The 18201-nt window shown below is 45.3% G+C and overlaps 1 protein-coding gene across 4 annotated transcripts in view; it reads right to left on the bottom strand.

Moving 5' to 3' along the window:
- DNAJB6 (DnaJ heat shock protein family (Hsp40) member B6) overlaps nt 1–12710 on the bottom strand; it is a 739852-nt gene extending 727142 nt beyond the window's left edge. The window contains exon 1 of one of the 4 annotated variants that reach the window (XM_069647974.1): nt 12453–12710. The gene's annotated coding sequence lies outside the window, so the exon portion shown is untranslated. The remainder of the gene's footprint in view (nt 1–12452) is intronic. The other 3 variants (XM_069647976.1, XM_069647975.1, XM_069647973.1) reach the window with 3 other exon arrangements.
- Between the last annotated feature and the right edge of the window lie 5491 nt (nt 12711–18201).

Genomic DNA, 18201 nt, shown 5'->3' with positions numbered 1-18201 from the left:
GAACTCCAGGTTTCCGCTTTGGAAATGGACTCTAGGGGAACATTTGCAATGAAAGCTATGGAAGCCCCAATGCCTCGAATAGAATGTGCTCTAGGCTTGAAGGGAAGTTCTCTCTTAGCAAGAGAGAAAGAGTGTGATGCATTTGACAATCCACCTTGAGATGCCTGATTTAGAGACAAGATCCCCTTCTCTACCAGCTGCCACTGAAACGAAAAATTGGTTTGTTTTTCTCAGTGGTCTAGTTCTTTCCAGGTGGAACATGACTGCCCTGCACACATCTAATGTGTGTGTAGGCTTCCTTCAGCCACGTTAGTGGGATTCTGTAAGAAAGTAGGCAGTTCTATTGATTGGTTCACATGGAACTTAGAAATAAATGTAGGCGCAAATCAAGGGTGAGAGCACAGAACCACCTTATCTCTGAACTGTAATGAAAGGGTCTAGTACTGAAAGGGCCTGTAGTTCACCAACTCTATTTATAGCCACTAGGAAGGCTGTCTTATAGGTAAGACCATTGAGACTTGCCTTATGCATAGGCTCAAAGGGAGACCCCCCCTCCCCAAGTCTAAAATATTTTAAAAAATAAAATAAATCACAATTAGGTGGGGTTGGAAATGGCGGGGGTGAATCCTTTTAACCCCTTGCATGAAAGCCTTAATAACTGGTATTTTCCACCACAACACCTTCGTTGTGACGTAGTGTAGGCTGAGAGAGCAGCTAAATGAACCTTCAGGGAATTAAAAACCAGGCCCGGGTCTAGTAGGCGAGTCAGGTACAATACAATACGAGTAGGAGAGCAGTGCATAGGACTGACAACCCTTGGAATTGCACCAGATAAAGCGCTTCCATTTACTGGAGTAGCAGTATCTGGCGTTGGGTTTTGTCGCCTCCCTAAGTATGTCCATGCATCTGAGGGAGTGGTAGGCGCCCAAACTATGACATCAGGAGCCAAGCCACTAAGTTCAGAGTTTGAGGGCATGGGTGAAGAGTCTCCCCTAGGTCTTGAAAAAACATGTTGTATGGGCAAGGCAGTTTCATTGAATGAGATAGGGACATCTCCATCAGATGGAAGAACCAGGGTTAGCGGGCCCACATGGGGGCCACCAATATCATGGCGAGTGGTTCCTGGTACATCTTGTGCACCATCTTGTTGAGTAGGGTAGTTGGGGGAAAGCGTAAACAAATTTCCCTGACCATGTTATCCAGAGACCGTTCCCCCCTTTGATCGGTTCTTGGGCTAGCTTGAGGCGTAATCTTGGCATTGAGGGTTCTACAGAGTTGCGAACAAGTCCATCTCTGGGAAACCCCATTCTGCGACAACGTTGTAGACAATGCCTTTGTGTAGTCGCCATTCGTACTCTACAGGCAGTGGGGAGTCTCGGCTGAGCAGGTCCACTAGAAGATTGAGTGCCACTGGAACAGGTTGAGCCAACAGAATCATCCTGTGTTTCAGAGCCCATCTCCAAATGTTCTGGGACAGCTTGGATAGCCCTGGAGAGTGTGTGCACCCTTGCTTGTTTAAGTAACACATGGCTGTGGTGCTGTCTGTGAGAATCAGGACTGTCTTTGCCTGCAACTGTCTGAAAGGCTTTCAGTGCTTTGAATACGGCTAACAGCTCCAACAGATTTATGTGGTTGGATGCTACTCCTGGGGACCACACGGCATGCGCCAACTGCTGAAGCAGGTGAGCCCGTCCCACACCCCCACACCCCCAAGACCAAGTGAGAGATGCGTCTGTCATGAGAGTGGCTTCCACTGCGGGGGTGGTGAAGGTTTTCCTTCAAGAGGTTTTCCCCTCGACCACCACTGCAGAGAGAGAACGAGGGCTGGCGAGACAACCACCAGATCTTCCCATTGTCTGCTGGCCTGACACCACCGGCTGTTGAGCCACTCATACATAGGATGCAGACGTGCGTGAGGAACTAAGTAAATGCAGCACGCCATCATTCCTGTCGCATGGCTTTGCATACTGTCACCTCTCAACCAGCTACATATTGAGGGATCTGAAACAGCATGTTTTGAACCCTCTCGTTGGCGGGGAAGACAAGTCCGTCTTCTGTACGAATTAGAGCCCCTAGGAACTGTTTGACCTGACTGGGGTCTAGGCTGGACTTATTCAGCATGGGATTCTCCATCAACGAGAAGAAGGGTCTATCGTCTTTTGGGTGTTCAACAGGCATGTTCCGTAGGAATCCCGGTTATGAGCCAGTCGTCGAGGTAAGGGTAAACAGGAATCGATTATCTGCGCAGGTGCACTGCTGCCACTGCTAGTACCTTTGTAAACACTCTTGGTGCTAAGGCAATGCCGAAGGGGAGTACTTTGAACTGTATGCATCTTTCATATCCAGTGTTAACATGTAATCCCCCTGTTTCAGCAGAGGGATTACCTCCTGCAACGTGACCATACAAAACCTTTGAGGTTTGACAAATGTGTTTGCTGGGCGCAAGTCTAGCACAGGGCGCATGGTGAGATCCTTTTTGGGTACAAGGAAGTACAAATACCCTTGTTTACCTGTAGAAAGGGACAACTTCTTTGGCACCCTTTTCCTGCAGGATCTTGACCTCTTGCAGCAGGATGCGTAGCTTTTCCGGCATCTTGATTTTGGCGGCCTGAATGGAGGCGGTTGGCAAAATTCTATGCGCTACCGTGGGTGTCCGTCTCGAGCACCCATTGGTCGGTTATACCCTCCCATGCATGAAGGAATGATGTTAGAGGTCCCCCGACCGGGGAGGCATAAGAGGGGACCATTTCTGACCTGAGGCAGGGGAGCCTCTGGGAATGGAAATCCGGCCTCTACCCTTTCCACTGTGTTGTCCTCTAAGTGGATATGTGGTGGTGGTGTTGGATCCTTGTCCTGAAGACCAGTTGTTTCCTGAACCATACTGGTTTTAAGGGGAGCGAGAATGCCTGTGAAAGGAATGACTAGAACCGCCCCCTCTTTGTTGTGAAGACCTTTGGGTAATCTGTTTTAAGGTTTTGAGAGTCTCATGCTCCTTCTTAGCTGTCTCAAGCACTTCGCCCACGGTCTTGCCAAACAAGTTGGTCTCCTCAACCGGCTTGTTTATTAAGGCTGCTTGGGTTTCAGGCTTAAAACCAGAGGTCCTCAACCTGTACCCTGGTCCAAGGTCCTTACCGCTGTTTCAGCAGTGTCAAAAGTGTTCAAAACGTTGTGGTTTATTTGCGTGCCTTCTGATACAATCACGAGCAGTTTAGCCCGCATTGGTTCTGGGACCTCTTGAAGGTCGTCTTGCAACAAATTCCACTGAGTAACTAGCCAACAGAGTGCTGTTGCTGGCTATTCGAGTGGAGAATACAGTAGCAGTCGCAACCCTTTTTCAGTCCATACAACTTTTTGCCTTCCAGTAGGAGGACACGTGCCCTCCTCATAGTCGTAACTACCAGGGAATCTGGAGTGGCATGCCCTTTAATGTATAATGAGTCGGTAGGTCAAGGGCTGGAGTTAACAATGAAGGCGCTAGGCATCTCTTAATAGAGTTCAGTAAGGGAATGGCCTGACTGGCAGGAGGCTTTTCCTTCAGTATGTCCTCACAAAATGCAAAATCCTGCACAGCCTCCTCTGTGGCGATTTGTAAATGTTCAGCCGCCTTCTTTAAGATGGCGGTGAACGCCATTTGATCATCCACAGGTGAGGCCTGACGCAATGGGGTGGTAGGAGGGGATTCCATACATAGAGCGTCAGTGTCCGGGGTAGGAGTAGTGGATGCTCAACGTTGATTATCAGCTGGATAGCTGTCTTCCCAATTGTCCATGGGATCAGCAGCATAATCCATAGGGTCCTCAAAAGGTATAATCCTGTATGTAGGTTTGATAGGCACCTCGTCATCTGTAAGGTCAAAAACATCCTGTTCATGAGGATCCTCAAAAGGTCCTCTGAAACTTAGCCATAGGCATAAAATGAAGTTCCTCATGAGGCCTCTTGGAAGCAAAATTCAACAAACGTCTCCAGTCTGTTCATGCATCCCTCAAACTTCTCCCTGGTCCATGATGATCGACCAGAGTCGTCCAGGGGAGGAAAGATCTTGACGAATATCCTTTCAGAACGTCGTGATTTTCCTTCTAAAATCTTGGATAAAGACACATGGCTCTCAGAGTACCCCTTGAGGCTCCGGGCGTTGGGACGTGTCTTTAGGCCTTTCTTTGACGTCTGTTTCGACAGTTCGCTTTGACCGTTAAACAAAAGGATCATTGCGATACCATCGCTGATACTCGGGGCTTCAGGGAGGTGTGGCGGGCGGGCCAGCCAATGGCTGCGCTGTGAACTTGGCACCACTAGGGCCATACGCAGTGTCGAAACGTTCTGAAGCGCCTCAAAGGCCGCGTGTGATTTGGTGCAATTGTTGAACCGATAGGGCTCGTCTTTCCACAGGTATTTCACCTTACAGTAAAGGCAAAATCTAAATGGAGTCCTGTCCATAGCGCAGGATTGTGCTAGCGACGACAAACCCAAAGGAACAAAGGGGAAAAGGAAAGGCATTCTTGAAAAGAATATATGACCACCCCGACCACACTCTCCCTACTGTAAAGCCCGGCCAGAGGGCCTGGCCACGTGGTCGGCAGCGCCGAACAGATCAACAGCCGTCGAAATTCCATCGTCGGCAGTCTTCGGCGGTGGCACAGGAATCAGCCATCGAAGGGAGTAACTAATAACGCAATTATGAAGAGTTCCGCATTAAGGCGACCAGATAGCTGGGCGGAGAAAAAAAAACTATCTGAGGGACCTCGACGCGTGAGGGATTTTGGGTACACTACACATCACGTTAGGCATGGGTGTGCCAGTGTTACAGACACACCCATGTCGACGTCCCCTTTCGATTCTCGAAAGGCAAGATGCAATATTCTGCGGTCGGACTATATGCACAGCATGCGAATCTAAGCAGATTAACAAGCATCAGAAATACATCTTATAAGCGCGTTTCTGCCTATGGACGTTTTCCTGCCGATTCCAATGTGGAACTTTTAGTAACTTTAAAACTCCTTCAAACGGGACTAAAGAGTACAAAGGATGCAAGGCAATAATTTGAACATTAAAAGAGAAATAAGAGATAGTTACTATAAAAGTTTAACACAAACATATGAAGAGAAGAGATAGACATAATTAAAACTTTCAGGGACTTAAAATTATCTACTGTGAATCAGAATGCCCAGCCCCACTAGAAGAAAGCAGGTACTCCCCTGTGAGGTGCCTACCTGCGGCCCAGGATGATTATTACCGCCACATCTTTTTTCCTCGTCCCAGCACACGATGGGTAGTACATGGCCAACATGCAAGGGGTGCTGCTCAAAAGCTCCTGGGAGAAGGTAAAAGATCTGCTCTATAGCTATGCAAAGGTTATGTCAACCTAACTCTTTTGTAAACATGTCTTTATTGGGAAGTTAAAGGGGGTTTGTTTGTTGTGTGTACTTAAATATTAATGCTTGCCCAGGGACTTTGATGACTTAAACCCTCGTGTGGTTAGGTTCTGTTGTCTTAAGCATCATGACTCCGAGCATCACAAGCACTGGCAACTTAAGTAACAGCCGTCGATTGTGTGCCTACAAACAATCACTGATACTGATCTGCAGCAAATTGCACATGTACCCACCACGGGGGTTGCCACCACCCAAACTACTGGGGATAGGCTGCCCGTCTCGCAAAGGCATCTGCCTGCTGGAGGCCCACCAGTGGAGTCAGTGCGTATGAACTTGTCACTTTGATAAAGACTGCCCCTTAGCTTGACTACAAGAGTAGAGTATTACAATCCTACCCAATGTCACTATTGGACCCAGATCATACCAGTTCCTCGGTCTAACCCTTCCTCTTCACTCCTTTGAAGCAAGACCTCCCTTTTTATCATTCATCCCTCTGGATTATCATCAGTACAGGTAGTCTGTCAGTTTGACTTTCGGTGGCCAATCCGACGGGCACTGGCTCCTTGTCATTTATAACGGCCTCTGTTGCAACGATCCTTCCATTCTGCTAATGAGCTCACAAACACCCCTTCCCTCTGTCCTCATCTGTGTAGGAGCCTAAATCATGTTCCTTTCTCTGTGCCACCTCAGTGACCTGGTGAGGTTAGGCTTTGTAAGAAGTTGTATTTGGGGGGCACTAACGGTTGTTCTCTAAGGTATACTAAGTATATATGTGTTAAAGGACACTTCTGGTGCAAACAGGGATAGTCCCCGGGCCTGTGGAGACTCAAACTTATATGTAAAACGGCCTGTTGCTAACAGGTAACCCATTCGCACTCTAATCAGACAATGGCTCCCATTACAAGTTTGCCGGTCTGGAAACAACAAGTCTGCGGGCGGGTGCCGTACCGCCTGCCAGGGTCAGACCTGGTGGGTGGAAAGACACCCCGTCCGCAGACTTCACTGAAGCACTGGCACCCGGTGCTTACGTGATCCCCATTCCCACTGAGTCCTTTGGGACTCAAATGAGAATGGGGATTTACAATGACCTCCGCCTGACTTCCTGGAACGCCGGGGGTCGTAATCCCCCAGTGATTCCGGCAATCAGGCGGCTATAAATCATTATGGATCTGGCGGCTACCTGACGGTTTTACCAGCGCAGTTTCCGCCAGACCTGGAATGAGGGCCAATGTCCCTTTATAATTTTAATACACGCAAGTTCCTCATGCTTCATAGAAAGCTGTTCTTAAGTTCATTCTTGTATTAACATTTATGAACATTAGAGAGGCTCACATGAGACCAAGCAACATAATTTGATTGGTCGTTTTTAATCTCCTGGGGGCTGTCTCTCCCAGTTTTTTTTGTTTTAAAGTATACATATCACAAATCTATAGGCAGGTGTCAAACAATTCACCCTAACACAAACCACTGTATTTCACAAACAGGCAACTTACATACATTTTAAACTTTGCAACCGCGTTTCAATATTCAATATCCATCTTCGGCGCTCGAAGTTGTCTCTCTTCGGCAAAAATATTTCTACATTCACATGTTCATCTGTATACTTAAAACGCAAATAGCAAATTTTAATATTGCTACATTTAATTTCAATGACTATACACCATCACTACAGTTTACTAGTGAACATTCACTAGATTGCACAAGAGGTACTAACCTTGAATAGTATCTAGTAACCTTGTGAGAAGGATCCAGCCTATAAAACAGAGTGTATAGGGGATGACAGTTGCCAAGTCCCGACATTGGTCAGAAACTGTTCTGTCATAATATAGCTACAACTTACCCAGCCTAGGCCAAGCTGACTCCTGCTGGGTGAACCCTTAATACCAAGGCCGTCTGTTACTGGTCTCCTGCTTCTATTCTGTTGAACTATAGTACATAAAAGGGGCCATTAGAGGATGTACCACATTCATGACTAAACGCACCAAGTAGTGTGTATCAAGTTTAAAGAATTCTGGGCTAGGTCCGTAGTCTGCGGGTAAAACCGCATCAAGTTACGTCCCAACCCGTCTCATGAGCCCCAAAACCCGACACTTAATTATCTTACACACGGAGAGTGGGGTGGCCAACCGGAGAACCTTTATGCAGGCTGCAACATTAGACGTTACACTGGGAAATGGGCCTCGATTGGATCCCATGCACACATGTTTAGGTTTGATTCCACTTGAAGATTTGATTTTCTTTAATTAGTTATCTGCCTGTTTTTGACATTAAATAGCCAGCTACTAAACTGGTATTCAGTTCAACTGGACTGAACAAAATCAGTCATTACTTTCAGTGTGTGTGCAACAAAGTTAGGCTGCATCTTTGTGCATATTCATAATGGAATTGCATGCGCTTACATAGTCACTGTCCCACAAAAAACGATTTGGTCCAACTGCCACAGCCTTTACCATATGCATGTACACTGCTTGCAAAATATGGCAGATCCATCAACTATAGACAGTTGTGCTTGGGCAGGTGTCTGCAAGCTTTGGCTGTCCAGATGTTTTGGACTACAGCTCCCATCATTCCTAACCAGCATAGTCGGTGGCCAGATATCATAGGAATTGTAGTCTACATAGTGAGAGACAAAAGGTCGCAGACCAATGCCCTAGCGGCTCAATACGACTTTTATTCCTGCTACAGGGCACACATTTTGAAGTTGTAAGCTACTATCTAGCCGAAGGAAAGTCACTCGCCACCTCCTTTTTATGCATACAGACACCACACCATTTCTTACTTCCCAAAAGTCATTAACACAAGCCAATGGCTAGTGACGAGGGCACATTTAGCACCCTGCCTGCTACATTACTCCTGTAGTGATGTGCCCTAACCATATAGCTGAACCCCAAGAAATTATTTGGTCCAATTGCCACACTGGGCCTCAAATACGACAGTGCAGTAACAAGCTGAGGTAACTTACCGCCGCATTACTGCACCACTGTACTACAATTTTGGTGCTGAAGTGGAGATCTTACCTCCAGCATAAGCTATAAGTAAATCTGCCACATTACCACCAAAGAAAATTTTTAAAAAATAAAATAGGGCGCATACCACCGGCGGTGATTCTGCCGAAATCCCCATGAGTCCTCTGGACTCCAATAAATGGGGAAGAACACTGCCAACCCCCACTTGTAATCCGCAGGACCTAGTGGCGGTAACAGTAAATCCCTGCGGTGGTATTTTGGCCGATTTCACGCCGAAATACCACCAAACTAGCATTGAGGCCCATGGTCTGGTCTCCATCATCTTAAATACATTCCTTTTTTCCTTATCAATTTTTTGGCTTCAAACAAGTCTACACTAGGCATTTCTGCATTGCATTCTTTGCCAAAATGACATTCTCTGCAGTATGCATGTGGATGTTACTTGGAATGATGCCGGTTATATATGTTGTCATAAAATGCATGCTCTGTAGTGTCCTCGTAGAAGTTATTGGTTCAAAATTCTGTAAACTGCTCGTTTCAGGACTGCCTATAAAGTTTTTTTTTTTTTTTTTTTTAAATAACATCATACATCCCTTTTTGCTAAACTTGGATTTCTACAGCTAGTGTGTCTATACACTCCCTCCCAGCTTACCCCTCTTTTTCCCCCATTTCCCTCCTAACCTCATACACTTGCTATACTTCATAAAAATAAAACACACTTCTATTCAAACAAAATAATCACTGCAATGACAAACTAGTACATTTGTATCCATGTATGGGCCACAAAACAATCATTGCTACTGTTTTGCCAACTGGTTCACAAATTCACCTCTTACTTAACAGCACATCATGGTTTGATTAAAATGCAATGTTAAATTAATTATGAGCTTACTGCTCAAGTCATCCAAATACCCATTGATGTCAAATCTTGCTGTTATTGTTGTACAATAAGTTCTCAATAGAGAAAGTAAACTGAAAAAAGTGCCTAAAAAGGTTACTTTCCTGAACTTGGTAATTTTTCTGGGTCCTTGGAGTTTTCTCCCGAAGATTGAAATTTTAGCCATCACCCTCGATTTACAGCATATTTAAATGTATCGAGTCACCAATCCTATTCCTCCTTGACATCTCTGCTGTGTTTGAAACTGTAAATCATCTCTCTCCAACCTTTGCTAACATGACACTCATTTGTAAAGGTGCAGAAGTAAGGCTCGGACAAAATGGTGGCATGTTTTTGAGTAAATACTCTTATTAAATAAAATAAGGGATGAAAAAAGGCCTCTCTATCCGCAATGCTAAGAGGGGTTTCCCTGCCTCAAATGAAATTAATGAAACTGTCAAAAGTCCAAAACTAAAAGGCCTGTCACTTTTGTGTCCCAAATCCTACTTGTGTCTATAACGATCTAGGACAACTGTGTAAGGATAATCTATTCTTAAAAGTAAAAGTGTCTCCTTGGTGTTTTCAATCAACAGAAAAGTTCCCAATTTTTCTGGTAATAAATTTATGCAAAAATAATGCCCCCAAAATACAGGATTCCAATATTAGGGTTGCGCTTCTTTCCCCTAGACTGCTTGTTATCCCAGGTAACTGGATAATTCACAGAACTACTGTCTCTTGCTTTCACCGTTCTTATACCAAACAGCTTCGCACACTCTGCTACCAAGGCAAAGGATTCCTTTTATCAGTTCCAAGATTCTTGACCCTCTTGTTCTTTCTCTCACATGGGTGAGTGCAAGACTCAAAAGTAGCTCTCTCTCCTTCCAAGCCAATGGGTTCTTATGAATAGTCTCTTTTCTTTCCCAGGGTCCAAGACCCTCTTGACATTAAACTCTGGATTCTCATATGGGTGCAGAACCCAGACTTGGATAGTGTGTTGCCTCTGCTTGGTTCACTCTCCTGCCAAGGATACAACTTGGTCAGGGTCCCAGACCCTCCTATTATACTGTTGGTGCAAGTCCCAGACTTGCACAGCTTTGTTGTATCCCCTTGGTTCACCCTCCTGCCAACTTGGGGTCTCAGACCCTCCGTTTCCAAGTTTGGATTCCTCCTGTTGCTTCCTCAGACCTCCTGCACCTCCCAGACAACCTAGGTACCTGCCTCCTTCCTTCTTATAGGTTACCACAGTTGCTGGGCAGCTGCGTCCCTCTCTGAGGCTCTGTTAGCATTCAGGCTTCGCACAGGATCTACAGTGGCTTGGCAGCACTTGACGCCGCTCAGCTGCAGGTTCCTTCTTTCGCACCCTTCACTGCGCCACCTGGAAAACTTGCTCGCCAGAAACCCGAGTAGTCTCCTGCTGGTGGATCACGTCCGGGTTCTCCCGTTCCTCCCAACACGGTTTCCCTTGTGGCTCACATATGCTGCTTTCCTGCACGGCTCCCGTTGTCCCTCCTCAGAGGAACTCTCTTTCTCGCATCCCAGTCCCAGCAGAGCTTGAACCTCCTTGAAACCCCTGCGTGGGGTTGATGTATTGCTCTGGGCCAATCACTGGCATCAAGAACCTAGACCACTCGTTCCGCTTCTCACTAATGAACCCTGGACTCGCGGCTATCTTCTTCGTCCCAATACCAGCTTTTAAGTTGTATACCTGATACTTTGATTTTCTGGCTTTTTATTGTTGTCATGTAAATAAGGTTAAGTGAGTTGACAATAAAACATCAGTTCCATCCAATCTAGGATTTAGAGTTGGAGAAGGGGCTATACAACAATGTCCCACTGTCCGAGCTATTAATCAATAAATCCCATCAATTATCCGCTGTCAAAGTTGTGGGTCAATGAAAACCATAATGTGGCTTGCCAGAGAAGCCCTTAACCAAGCAACACAATAACTGCCCTGCCTCCAGCGCCCTGAGCCAAGCACTGCAACCTCCACAAATGCTATGGGAAGCAGTACAACAACAGCTCCGATTAATGTGACAAAACAAAGAACGCCTGTTCAGTGCACAGCGGACCTCATTAACTACAATAGCTCTGACCTGTACTTCAAGAAATGCAAGAGCTCCAAGACAGCTGACGCAACAAAAAAAAGCTGGGACCGACATGGCAGAATTGAAACGCTACCGCGTTACTACAACCACTAAACTACTACACAATGCTTAAGAACACAATTGTGAGTACCATCAGTGTGACACCTATACTGCCTACAGCAAACATTGCAAAGCTAATCTAGCTATTCGGGTGCAGCAGTAGAGCACACCACTAAATCTGCCAGGTGTGTATGAACAACACGGTAGCGAAACAGTGAAATCTGAACTCACAACGAAAGAATGCCAACAACCCTGCACAGTCACTTTAAGACTTAAGTGAATCACCAATCCAACATGAAACCAAATAAACTATTTACACAAAGAAACAGGGTCAGACTGGAACACTAAACGGGGTACAGCACCAATGAAAAAAATGGCTCACAATCGCAATTCATTCATTTTGTGAAAAGCTGAGTGGTACACAGGAGGGAGATTTTTGGTAAGATGCGTTGCAGACGGTGTACTTTGAAGAATATTTGTTTAGTAGCACTGGTTAAATTATCAGCTGCAGTGTGGAGTACCTCCTCAAACTGACCCACTTCGTTCAAAAAACCTTGCCCACACTAACATGGGCCCTGGACTGCAGTCACTGCCCAGTAGGCCGGTCCTTATGCAAAAAAAAATAACCTTTGCAGTTCCAACACAAAAAACGATCGACCATGGTAACCCATAACGTCAACCCACATCATTCATCACAATACTCCAATCACTAACTGTTCAATGTCATCTCATCGTTGATTACATAAAGACAGAGTAAACATGGAATTCAGAGTTGGGACATAAAAGCAAGAACCTTTAGCTTAGAGAAAGCATCGGGGTAGCATGCAGTCGCAAACGAGGCGTAAATCCCGGTTTCTCCCCCGCTTCCTCAAAACCAAACAAGGCAACGTCTCCGATATTGTTGCATGCTGCGTATACATCCAATAGTAAAGATTTAGGAGGAGTAACTGATTTGGCTCCCAGTGGGCAGCCAGACCAACATGCGCTCCCCAACCTCTGAGAGGCGCTGTGTATCCCCCCCCCCCCCCCCCTTTCCGAGAGCACAACCGGCAAATCGTGCACAATGCCCAGAAAACAAACCCGCAGACTATCCCACCTGTGCCTCTCTTCTCCGCTGTGTCTGGGGGGAGGCCGCTCCGCTCCCGCTGTCAGCCTTTCTCCTGCTCGCACTCCGCTCCGCTTACCTTTTCGTTGCCCTAGCCCGTCACCCAGAGCGCCCGACAGGAAACAGACTATGTCTGGCAGCTTAGCAATAAAGCTCGCGTCACTTCCGTAAGTCCTGACGCTCCCTGTGCTAGCAGCTACTGCCGCCTCTGGAAGTTTCTAGAAAGCGCAGGATGAAAGCAATGATTATGATGATCAGGCTAGCACCGAACGTGTTTATGTAAAATCATATATCATACTGAAACGAATACGGCATCCTAGCCCATACCGTTTTGCAGTTACATTTATTTCTTATGATTTTTGCCGTGATTTTGTTTGCATTTAAAGGAACCCCTGCTGCTGTTTTCTAGGTAGGTTCTACACAGCCCTGAACAAAAACAATAATTGATTATGCCAACAATGTTGGCTTTCTGTCGCATGAGAAAGACCAGGGCACCGCTTAGCAGCTTTGAAATGGTACAAGTGCCTGGGCATATAATAGCAGTGCCTAGCACATGTCTAATATTTGAACACAAGCCGAAACTGTTGGCTTTTCCAATGCTTGTTTTTAACAGGATTTCAGGGAAGGAAATGCATAGTGCTTATAAATCGAGTCGCTGAAAGCAGACCTGGTTAAGATATTTTATTATTTGCTCATACATGCCAACTCTCTCGATTTAGGCAGGAGACTCCTAATTGTTCCTTTAAAATGTAGATATGTTTTACTTTCTCCCTCCTAAAATAATTCTAACCTCAATGCAGCCCAATGGGAACATTCTAACTACCCATGGCCATGCTAATCCCTATGGCCATTCCCACTCAGTTCCTGCCCCTCTCCACCAAAAACACCTCCTCATCTGAACAAGACTTACCATCAAACTTTGCACTCAAAGTGCCTTTCAGTGTTTTTTCAAATCAGTCTTCTGGGAGGTAATGGCTTAATCAGAGTCATGAACACACTAATTGTGTAATAAAAATGCCATAACCAGGTCTGCCTTCCGCCACTTTATATATAAGCACTACACTTGACCATTATGCATGCAGGGCGCTGAATTCTCAAAAGTTCTATTGAGGCTCTGTAGCGCAAAAGACATTCAAACAACCTAATTTGCATATGTATTGTCACCAACAGAGGGATCTTCACAGAACAGGGCTTTGCAAGTAGCACCATCCGTCTTTCATACTTTGGGGCACCCTGGAAAATGGCATTACAAGAAGTTGCCATGATCAAGCAGAGGCACAACTAGTTTGGAATGCATGAATGGTCACCGTTTGTATGTGTGGAGCAACTCTAATCAAGTAAACCACAAGTGAAGCTGATTTTTTTATAATAGCATATATGATAAGCTGTGAACTGAATCACTTACCAGGACTCCAGATAAGACACTGCAAGATTAAATGATTTTCCCATGTTCACACACTTTGGTTAAGTGCCTTTAGTACTTGACCAATATATTTTCCCAGATCTAGTCTAGATGAAATAAACATGTGTTTAGGTTTTGGTTTCTTGTGCTCAACTAACACTTGGTTTATAACGATGGCTTGAAAAGAACACACATTATTTTAAACTAACCTTACATAATAAATTAACCTTAAACTATATAAATGGTTGTAGAAACGTGTTGAGCAAAAAGAATGTTGCTCTAGCTTTTTCCCCCCCATCCCTAATGGAATTTTACAGTAGCATCATGCAAAGTAACGTGAGCCTAAATTAATCTCCCTTGGATTTTAAAACTGTAGTCATTATTTCATAGCATGGTGCATCCTTCCCATTTCTCATCACCCACCCTACAGGCCTGTTAAGGGACAAGAACCCCTTCCTTTAGCCCCCGCCCTGCTGTGTCTGCGGCCATCATTGTCTAATTGCTCCCATTATAATGCACTGTTGATCATGTTTATACAGGACATCATGTTAAGATGTTTCACAGACCCAGGGAAAAACCACTCTGCTGACCTCAGCTTCAGCTATCAGACGAAGTATGAGCAAGAGCTGGGAAGGCTTTCATTATGCCCGAAGCAAAGTCAGGACTTTTACCCATCCTGGACAGGGTGTGTACAGGACGCGGGGCACAACCTATACATTCAGGACAGCCCAGCAAAATAAGGGCTGGTTATCCACCCTAGTACACATTCAACATCTATGCTTGACAAGGCATACTTTCTAGGCAAACTGTCTCCCAAATCAGAAACTAAAAATGCGCTCCTCCCACACTTTATTTTTCAACAAAAATGTTTCGTTTTTCAGATGCATATCTCTCGCTCTCTTTATGTCTAGCCCCCTATTTGTGTCTCTCTTCTCTTTCAGCTCTCCTTTTCCAACCCCAGGTCTTTCCATAATCTCACCCTGTTCTCCCATTCCACTTTCCCACTACTGCCACTCCCCTCTCTTACATTCTAATTCATCTCTGTAAGTACCCCTCATCTCACCTTTTAAAAAAAAAAATGCTCTCTTTTGCTTTTTCAATCCAAATAACAATCGACGGGAGTAAAAGTCCAATGTATCTTCAGACAGTCACAAGTTGCAAAGCAAAGCATTTCTCCCATCACATTTTCAAAGTTCCCTCACCGCCTACTTCTTTCCCTGAGCTTACTAGATTGCGTTATTTTTTAAAAAATGTACTTGTGTTTAACCAATCAGATTTTTACAAGGTCAGAAAAGAAGAAAAGGTTTCACAGTTTCAAATTTCCAGAAAAAGTCTTCTGCTTAATTCGAGCGGGCTTCAATCTTCTCCATGGCGCATTTCAGAATCTTTGCCGTGGCGATCGTCCATCTCGTCTTCTCGCCCGAGATCTGGCGGGCCCACCAAAACTCCTCTTCGCAGGGTTTAAAGTCTGCGAGGAGCAGAGTCAAATATACTGTTCTTGCCTGTCTAGTCTCGGGGCAAGACATCAGCAAGTGTCTTAATGTTTCCGGTTGGTGTTGGTCGTCGCACACTCTGCATTTGTTTGAGCTAGAGGCAGATCTGATTGTCAACATTTCGTGCATAGGCAAAAGGTTTAATCGTGCTCTCATGAAAAAGCTTCTCAGTGATTTATCTGGGAATTTAATGTAATATGCATGTGGTACCTTCAGTTATTCTGAAGGCGTCAGGAGGTGGCTTAACAGTTTGTTGGATGCTGCTGCTTCATTAGTATTGATCCAGTCCAGTTCTTCCATTTTTGTTTTAACTCTCTGAGGATTAGAGATCAAGTCTTCCTCGCTGCAGGATATACCATAGAGTTGGCTCTTTTTCGCCAACACCCATGTGTTTAGCAATTTACAGCGTCCACTTTTAGTTACATCTGCGATCAACTGGTAGACAGGCGGACTGTCGGTCATCAGGGATTTCCTGAAGAGCTGCATTCTGCTCTACTCTACTGTTGCTGATATAGAGAGTAGACTGAGTTCACGTCTGATTGCTGCAATAGAGGTGGATTTAGGTACACTAAGGACTGATCTCCACAGGTAGCCTTCCAATTTTGCCCATAATGACACTGGCATGTTAGGTGTTGCGTCCATCCCGTAGGCTATAGATGGCACCACTTTCGTTTTATAAAACTGAATTTCTGGCAGCAACGAAAATCTTCCGTATTTTTTGTCAGTAGCTCTGGTTTGGACTGTTAGATTTCGGATTTTGTCCCACAGGGCCTGCTGCATTTTCGCTTCAGTTCTGGAGCTATCGATCGTAACTCCCAAGTATTTGAATTGTGCTACAGTTTTCTTTGGGTGTTTTACCAGAATCAACATTTTCGTCTTCAACTTGTTTATTTCCAGGTTATTTTCCTCTATGTATTGCGACAGGTTGTTCAGCTGGCGCTGGAGTCCAGTCGGGGTTTGATCCAGCAGAAGCAAGGCGTCGGCATAGAGCATACGGGAGACGCTGCACTTGCCTATTTTCGGAGGAAATTATCTTATTTTCAGTTTATTTGTATTCCCCCAAAAAGGTGATAAAAAGAGCCAGAGTTAAAGGACAGCCCTGTTCTACTCCCCTTTTCGATGGTATTTCCTCTGACAGAATGCTTTGCTGACTCAGACGTACCTGCAATTTAGTGTTGGTGTGTAGGGCGATCACAGGTTCCAGGATCGACAGAGGGCAGTTCCAGGCTTCGAGCTTGGTCCATAGTTTATGTCGATTTACTTGATCGAACGCTTGGGTCAGATCGACAAATGCTAAGAAAACTCTTGGGGTGCCTGCTTTGATGTTACTTTTGATTATGTTTATAAGCAGAATGTTCACTGACGTATCCGCATTCTTCAGGAAGCCAGTTTGGATTGGGTCAGAACTGGGAGAGGATCTAGCCCACTTCTGATTGGTAATATCCTCAAATAAGATTATTCAAAAGTGCTTATGATTTTATCATTCGTTCCTTTATCAAAATCAAAATTCTCCCTCAACACATGTTTCCCTGCTTGTATATTTTAGTGGTTCCTCGGAAGGGTTATAGTCATTATTCTGACTGATTTCTATTTCGGAATGGTGTGAGTCTACATTGATCTTGTCTTTATAGTTTGGGTGTGCAGTATTAGCCAGTTCCACAGTGATCTTCAATGCATAGGGACTTTCTCGTGGTAATGGGAGTCCTTGTCCCCTAGAGGGGAATCCCTCCTAGTGAGATCCCACTTGCCCAGACCCCTAGGGAGGGTCCTACTAAGCAGGCTCACCTCCCTAGCCTCAAAGGAGGTGACTCCTGTAAGGAACTGATGGTGACAACAGTAAAGACAGACTCAAGTGATCACAGTTCAAGGGTGTTTATTAGACTGTATAAATGGGTGAGAAAAATGCCTAATCTAAATCTAAGATGGGAGCCAGCTACGACCATCAAATAATAATGAGGCAGTCTTCGTGGCGTCTTGTCAAATAAAAGAGCCAATGCTAAAACAAAACTATTGCCAATCCTTACTGCTAAGTTACTAAAGATTGTGGGATAGTGTTCACAAGAAAAGAAAGAAGTGTTCACAAATAATACGTCAAGATGTTATAGCTGGGGTCTCCCTTCCCCACGTTTTTAGCACCGGACAAGGTGGGACTCTTGAGCACAGCACACTCCTGCGCTTCTCCAGCACAAGGCTACAGTTTCTTTCAGCGATATCAGGACCTTTGGTGGTTAAGTCTCTTTTCTCAAAAGTCTCATGCCTCCGAGGGTCTAATATATCCAAAATAACAAAAAGAAAGTTCCTTTCCGTATGAACGCTGGGTGATGACTCTTTACCCTGGGATCCCCCTCTTCCAGGCTCAGATCCTTCTCCAATGTTAGCCTCCCTCCGTCGACCCTTGTATGACCACTTTGACCTCTTGCGTCGGCCCTCCTACGGCCTTCTAGTATCTGTTGTTTCAACAAAAAGGGGACCAGTCAGAGTCTTTCGAATGAGCACCCACGTGGCGCCGGACCACTCTGGACCTGGTCTCTCCTTGGGTTTTCTTAACCGTTCTGTAACACAGCAAGTCTTTGTTCCTTGATTCACATTACGTTGCCACTTGCAACCTTCGCTCAGTCACAGTTCCGTTTACTATCGGTTCTCACTCCGACTCACCGGTTGGGATGAACTGCTTGGTATTTGTTGTCTCTGGAGTCAAGGGCGGTACCACGGTAGCAAGCGTCTCTCCCTGACTTGGTTATCAGTGTAGGAGGATTCCGTGCACCATTGACACTTGTTACACCACACGCTGGCTGTTGTTCCTGGCCTTGTGATTCCTTTCTCTGAGGCTTTGCGGTCTGGGTCG

The sequence above is a fragment of the Ambystoma mexicanum genome, chromosome 2q (genome assembly GCF_040938575.1).
Source record: "Ambystoma mexicanum isolate Mex_15411 chromosome 2q, UKY_AmexF1_1, whole genome shotgun sequence".
NCBI classification, from domain to species: domain Eukaryota; kingdom Metazoa; phylum Chordata; class Amphibia; order Caudata; family Ambystomatidae; genus Ambystoma; species Ambystoma mexicanum.
This window is presented reverse-complemented; position numbering and strand designations above follow the sequence as displayed.